The sequence below is a fragment of the Pinus tabuliformis genome, chromosome 8 (assembly GCF_031772625.1).
Source record: "Pinus tabuliformis cultivar Carrire ecotype Pingquan chromosome 8, CPIR1, whole genome shotgun sequence".
Lineage (NCBI taxonomy): Eukaryota > Viridiplantae > Streptophyta > Pinopsida > Pinales > Pinaceae > Pinus > Pinus tabuliformis.
The window spans coordinates 852,612,282-852,619,081 of NC_142294.1; the positions used below are offsets into that span (position 1 = coordinate 852,612,282).

General features: G+C 41.7%; 1 pseudogene; it reads left to right on the top strand.

The window, feature by feature from the left end:
- Positions 1 to 3,859: 3,859 nt before the first annotated feature.
- On the top strand, positions 3,860 to 4,910 carry LOC149238246 (pyrophosphate-energized vacuolar membrane proton pump 1 pseudogene; annotated as a pseudogene).
- Positions 4,911 to 6,800: the final 1,890 nt, after the last annotated feature.

The window sequence follows — 6,800 nt, forward strand, 5'->3', positions numbered from 1 at the left end:
CTTTCAATTCATTTTTGCAAAATAGATTAATTTCCTTTAAGATAGCCTTCGTCCATCATTTAGCAAGCTTCTTCTGAGAGAATATAGAAGTTGGCTTGAGCCCTAGCGGACTTGTGCCAGCTGACCAAGTGACAACTGCGACAAGAGCTAGTACTTGTGCATACAGCACCGTCGCTTCCAAGTTTGTACAAACTACCGGGTTGATAAATTAGAGATAGGAAGCTCCAGGAGTTGTAGCATTATTGCTACAATACTGGGGTCCACCATCTTTTTGGTGCCATTGCCGGGGAAGCGGCAGAGTATTGGTGATTGTTGCTATTCTTCTATTTTCTACTACAACTTTCTGCTAAGTAGTTTATTTCATTTCCATTCTGCAAAAGTAGCATAGACATTTCCTGCTTTCATAGATTAGCATTTCCTACTTTCATAGATTAGCATTTCCTGCTTTCATAGATTAGCATTTCAATTCCGCAATTTCATTTCTGCAAGCATAGATTAGCATTTCAATTTCGCAAGCGTAGCCTAGCATTTCATTCCTGCAATTTCATTTGAGCAAAATAGATTAGTCCTTTCCTGCTTTCATTTCAATTCCACATTTTCATTTCAGCAAGATAGTTAGTTGTAGTTCAATCTATTTTAGTTTTGCAGGTAGAAGTAGAAAAAAAAAAAAAAATCAACCAAAAAGATTTCATTTCATGCTTTGTAGGAGTAGAGATAAGTTAGAAAAATGATTGCACAACGCCCCCACTGCTTCACACAGCCAACGTTCTTCTTCGATGGTTGTGATGAAAGAACCCCTGGGTGGACATCAAGACATATCTGAAGAACCTCTAGGGGAGAAAAAGAAAGAAACATTCCTCTGGAGCAAATGGCTACAAGTAGAGATGTTGGGAGCAACATCTTGTCCAAAGATGAATTTGAAAATCAGATCAAAGATTTCAAGAGTGATATGAGGCAGTTTCTTGCCATGCAATTGGATACCTTGCGGATCCAAAAGAAGCAAGAAGAAGCCAAGAGGGCTTTGGTCATTTTTTGTCCTAGGTGCCTTAAAAAGCATCCTAGGAACGAATGTCCAATGCACTCCCTAGAAGTGTGTTTTATATGTGAAGAATACCATCATACAGATCAGTGCCCTTCCTTGCCCAGAATTAAAGCTGCATATCAAAGAGCCAAGGGAGCCACTAAATCACTCTATTATATGAACCAAAGGAGGCCACATGGACCTAGATCTTACCAGCAGGAACCGCAAGGGATACTTGAGACCTATTATGACCCTTATCAAGCCACTTTCATGCCTTCTTGGGATCCCCCTGCTCATCCTTCCTGGTCTACACCTCCTCCTTGGTCATATTCTCCTTGTTCCTTCACAGATCCATATTATGCCCAACCAGTTGCTCATTCATTTCACTCTTATGCTCAGCCACAGCCTCAGTGGAATGCACCTTATCAGGAGTGGAGGCCCCAGTACAACTCTCATCCCGCTCATTTTCCTCCACCACCTGCTCATCCACAACCATCACCTCCTCCTCCACCAAGGCAACCCCAAATGCCTACCCAACCACAATGCCATCCATCTCCATCTCAATTTCACACCTCCTCTCAACTACCCGTACCGTTTCCAAAACCATACAATGGAGCAGCTCAACCCCATTGCAAATCTGAGGCACAACATGTGCAAATGACTCCTTTTGAGCTCAATGATGTTCACCAAAGCTCAGGAAGAGTGTTGCAAAACAAAGATTATATTGACAACATTGAAGGACCAAAAGCAAAAGAAGATTCCAAAGAGGAGATCAAAGAACCATGGGCTGCACTTGATGAAGAGAAGAGATCAGAATCAGAGATAAAGAAAGATCCTTCATGGTTACCATCGAATCTTCCATGTATTCAAGAGAAAGATCAACAAAAAGAGGAAGATCAGAAGGTCATGATAGAATGTGACATGAAGAATGATCCAGATCAGCAAAAGAACCAAGGATATCAAAGCTATATTGAGACATGGTTTCAGAAGGTCACTAAGTTGCAGCAGTACTTTCTTCCTCAGCTTTGTTTGATCCCTTCAAAGTAAGATCATTTTGTCTCTGAAATTTGGATAGTTGTCAAAGCATGCATTCCGAGCCTTCGCATCAGTTTGTCTCTAATTTTGATGTGCACACGGCTCCATTGGAAGTATTCCTATACTTGAAAATGATTTTGTTTTTTTCAAGTAGGGTAGGGTAGAGAAGAAAAAAAGAAAGAAAAAAAAAGAAAAAAAAAATGAAAATAAGAGAAAAATAAAAATCTAAGGTGAAAACCTCCTTGGAGGCGCCTTAGATTGGCTCATTGATTGAAAACCTCCATGAGGCGGTCAATGGGTTGGAAAAAAGAGAAAATAAAAATGGGATAAGATCTTTGGGTGAAAACCTCCCTTGGAGGCGCCCAAGGCAGGCAATTAGGGTGAAAACCTCCATGAGGCGCCCTAGTTGTTTTTCAAAAAAAAAAAAAAAAAAGAGAAAAAGAGAAAGAAAAATAAAGCTAATCTCCATTGAATAATTTCATGTTACAGCAATGACATTGCAGGTTGCAAGAAGGACGTTTCATGACAGGAGGAGCACTCAAATCAAGGTCAAAGGAATTTCTTGTGCCTTCTACAGGAAGCTCTGTATTTCTACAGGAAACATCCTGTAGAACCTTTGGACGAGCCAAATCCAATTTCAAAAGTGAATCTAATGGTGGGAATCTGTTGATCAGGCCTACAAGCACTTGTGTGTTCCTCCCTTGCCTTCATCCATCACTTTTTCCACCTCCTTGTGCTTCTCATTGTCCTTCTACAGGAACTTCCTGTAGAAATTGTGAGAAACTAGGCATGCATTTCAAAAAGTGGTTTGGCAAGCATGGTAGCTTCCTCAAAGGTTCAAGAGTCCTCCTACAATCTTCCAGCTCCTCCTCCATCATCTCCATACCTGCATCGCAGCCAAAATTCATTTTGTCATACCATGCAACCAAAATGCAAAGTGCCTTGAAGTAAAAACACATAGAGCAGAATTTGTTTTTGCCATAACTTGAAAACCATGCATCCATTTGACAAACCGTTTTATGGGGAATTATACAAGGTTGATGACAACATGCCTGAGTAGTTTCATGCAATTCCGGCACACGGTTTCCAAGAAATCAACCTCCATCACCATCAGCCATTTTTGCATTTTCTCCATAACCGTGGATCCATTTCAAAACCTGTTTCATGGGGAGATGCACATGGGTGACAGTAGCCTACCCAAGCAGTTTCAGCCGATTCCGATGCACGGTTTTCGAGAAATCGACCTCTGAAATCTTCAGCCATTTTCCATTTTTCTCGAAATCCGTGCATCCGTTGATCACGAATTTGCTATGAAGGATGCATAATGATGATAGGAACACGCTCACCAAGTTTTAGATCAATCCGATCTACCGTTCGGGAGAAATGGCAAAAAGAAGTTCTGGTTTTGTGACCATGCAGCAGCAGCAGCTTGAACGGGCAGAGTTGAACGTGGAAACGATTGCATGCAGCTAAAATCCAGCTAGAGGATGCCTGCACAAGGAAAAGAAATCAAAAATCATTAGCCAAGCCTCATGCAATCAAAGGATCAGAGCATGCAGCAGCAAGAAGCTTCACAAGCAGCCGTTTGGCTTCAGGTACGTGACACAACCTATTCCTCTGTTTGCATGAATGTAATTTGTAAACTGCATGAACAATGAGATGGTTGGGATTAAAGGAATTGGTGGCTAGCTGACTGACCACCGTCATCCAGTTCCATAGCACTCGATGGGTGGCTGAGCACACGTGTCTCAAGAAAAAAATTGAAATCAGGTAGTGGTGACCGTTTAAACTGCAGCATGATTGATGGACGCAATTTCAAGCAGAGAACAATCAGTGACCACTGCAGTTCATGAACAGTTGCATGGGCCAGCACGTCTTTTCCACCTCACTCCACCAGCAGTCATGCAGAAATTAATAAGCGTTCAGCTGTTAGTCAACTTGCACACAACAGGAAGTGTGGATTTCGTTGGTGATTTTTATTAGCACAAGAGCAGCCGCCATCAAGATTGCTACAGAAAGCTCTAATGCCATTGCAGAACTACAGTTTGCAAAACCACACAAATGAAGGGGCTATGGAGCATATACAGCGGAAGATTTCCATACCAGCGGAAGTTCATTGAAATTGATATGTTAACATAGTTTGAACAGTACAGCGAATATGTGACTCCGGCATTTGAGTTTGGAAAAGTCGATTTCACTGTTTGTACAACACATTGGCAAGGTTGAGAGGAACATTCCTGAAGACGATCCACGCAAACCAGCTATCATTGCTGATAATGTTGGTGACAATGTTGGAGATATCGCTGGTATGGGATCAGATCTTTTTGGGTCCTATGCTGAATCTTCCTGTGCAACTCTGGTTGTTGCATCCATATCATCATTTGGAAACTCTCATGATCTTACTACCATGTGTTATCCCTTGCTTATTAGTTCAATGGGTATCATTGCTTGCTTAATCACAACTCTGTTTGCAACTAACATATTTGAGATCAAGGCTGTGAAGGAAATTGAGCCTGCATTGAAAAAGCAACTTATTATCTCCACAGTAGTGATGACTATTGGCATTGCTGCTGTGAGCCTAGTTGCATTGCCTTCATCCTTCACTATCTTCAATTTTGTTGCCCAGAAGGTTGTAAAGAACTGGGAGCTTTTCTTCTGTGGTGCTATTGGTTTGTGGTCTGGCCTTGTTATTGGTTTTGTCACTGAGTACTACACTAGTAATGCTTACAGCCCTGTCCAAGATGTTGCCGATTCATGCAGGACTGGAGCAGCAACTAATGTTATATTTGGGTTGGCTTTGGGATACAAATCTGTTATTATTCCCATATTTGCTATTGCAGTAAGCATTTTATAAAGAAAAGAAAGCTTCCGCAGTCAGAAAGTATTGTCATGTCAGGAACAGAAACGTGAATCAAGGTTAACCAATGGAAAAACAGTGATTTAAAGGCCTGGAAACACTTTTTCCCATCCAGCTTTGGCATGCAATATCTATTCTCGGGTAGTTCATTGTACGTGTGTGCTTTTATAATACATTAGACTTGCCATTTGTGTTGGATTCGTCAGCTTTCAGGCAGCGCAGTTCAAGGAGAAGGCACCCCCAGCCAAGCAAGTAAAATCAGTGAAATTGGTTCTACAGGAAGCTAGAAGACTGCTTCTACAGGAAGCTAGCAGACTGTTTCTACAGGAAGACAGAGACTGTTTCTACAGGGGGCCCAGCGAATAGTTTCTACAGGAAAGTTTGAAAAGAGGGAAGCCAAAGGAGAAATCGGCCAAGATGATTAGCCAAGGAAGCCACCAGGGCTATCAAAGACGAGGAGAGAGATTGGTTGCTCAGAGGATGAGCAACACTTTCAGTAGGGGGGTGATGGTGAGCCCCAAAAATGTACAATTATTTGGGCTCATTCAACCTCCTAATTTGGCTTAGTCCACCATTCTCATTTGTTTATTGCATGTTTTTGATTATTTTTGTGTTAATAGAGTGAATTTGGTTAGTCATTATGCCAACAAGTCTAATGGGTGCTTTGTGTAGCCTTTTTGGTCAACTTGGAGACAAAATGGAAGGTCTTAATGAGCACTTGGCAGCCAAATTCGTGGGAGAACAAGCTAGAGGATTTGTAGGAGGGTGTCCCCCTCATTTATGGGCCCTTACCTCGAATTCTCCACCATCAGCTCGAAGTTCAAGGGCCACCGAATCAATCAGCACAAGGGCAGCCAAGCAAGTCAAGTAGGACTGTTGTTAACTACAAGTCTTGGGCAGCCAAGTCCCTAACTTTTAGGAGGACTGTTGGGTCCTCAAATTGTATAAATAAGAAGGCTTGGGGCCTCATGGGGGTTAGCCAGTTAGCCATTTTGTTTTAGCCATTAGTTAGCTAGTTTGTAGTTCGATTTTTATGCAGTAGATTAGCTTTGCTTTTAGCTCATGCCAAGTTCTTCTTGTGGACAATTTTGATGTAACTTTTCATTTCTTGATTAATAAAGATGGATCCAGCTTTGCACCAGCTCTAAATCACTCTTGGGAGGCTGTAGTTCTTGGGGTTGGGCCCATCTCAAGTGCCCAGTACCTCCCTTGTTTATATTTATGTGTTTGCTACGTTCTTGAAATAAAATCTGCTCTTTAGATCTTGCTTTGTTATTGTAGTTGGTTTTGATGGGTAACGTAGCTTTTTATGCTTAGAATCGATTGGTAGGAGTTTGTATGCATTTAGATATTTTGGCATGTTCTTGCTCACGTGATGTATATGGTTCTCTTTTCAAACAAGGCTGTTGTTTATTCATTCATTAACAGTTGGATTGAGTTAGCTAGGACTTGGTTTGTTTGCAAGAATTCATTGATTTGTTTGAATAAGCATTGTGCAGGGCATCTCTATCACCTTCATCACCTCCTCGTTCATCTGAGCCTCATTCAGATCAGCTCCTCCATCACCAAGTCTGTTTCCTTATCTCCCATTTGCTCTTTTTCCACGTTGCCCTACCTTCTTCTCCATTGTTGTCTCAACTACCTTAAAGCCAAATCAGCCTTCCACATATCATCTCATCACTCCATCCATCAGTTCCTGGGTCACTTCAGACCCCCATCCTACCTCCATAACCATCCATGCATCTTCCATCAACCATCCATCCTCAAAAATCCAATTCGTAAACATCCTGTAGAAGAATTACAGAACATCCTGTAGAAGACTTACAGAACTTCCTGTAGAAACCCCTGCAGACTTCCTGTAGAAGTTCATAAACACGGTTGCATGGC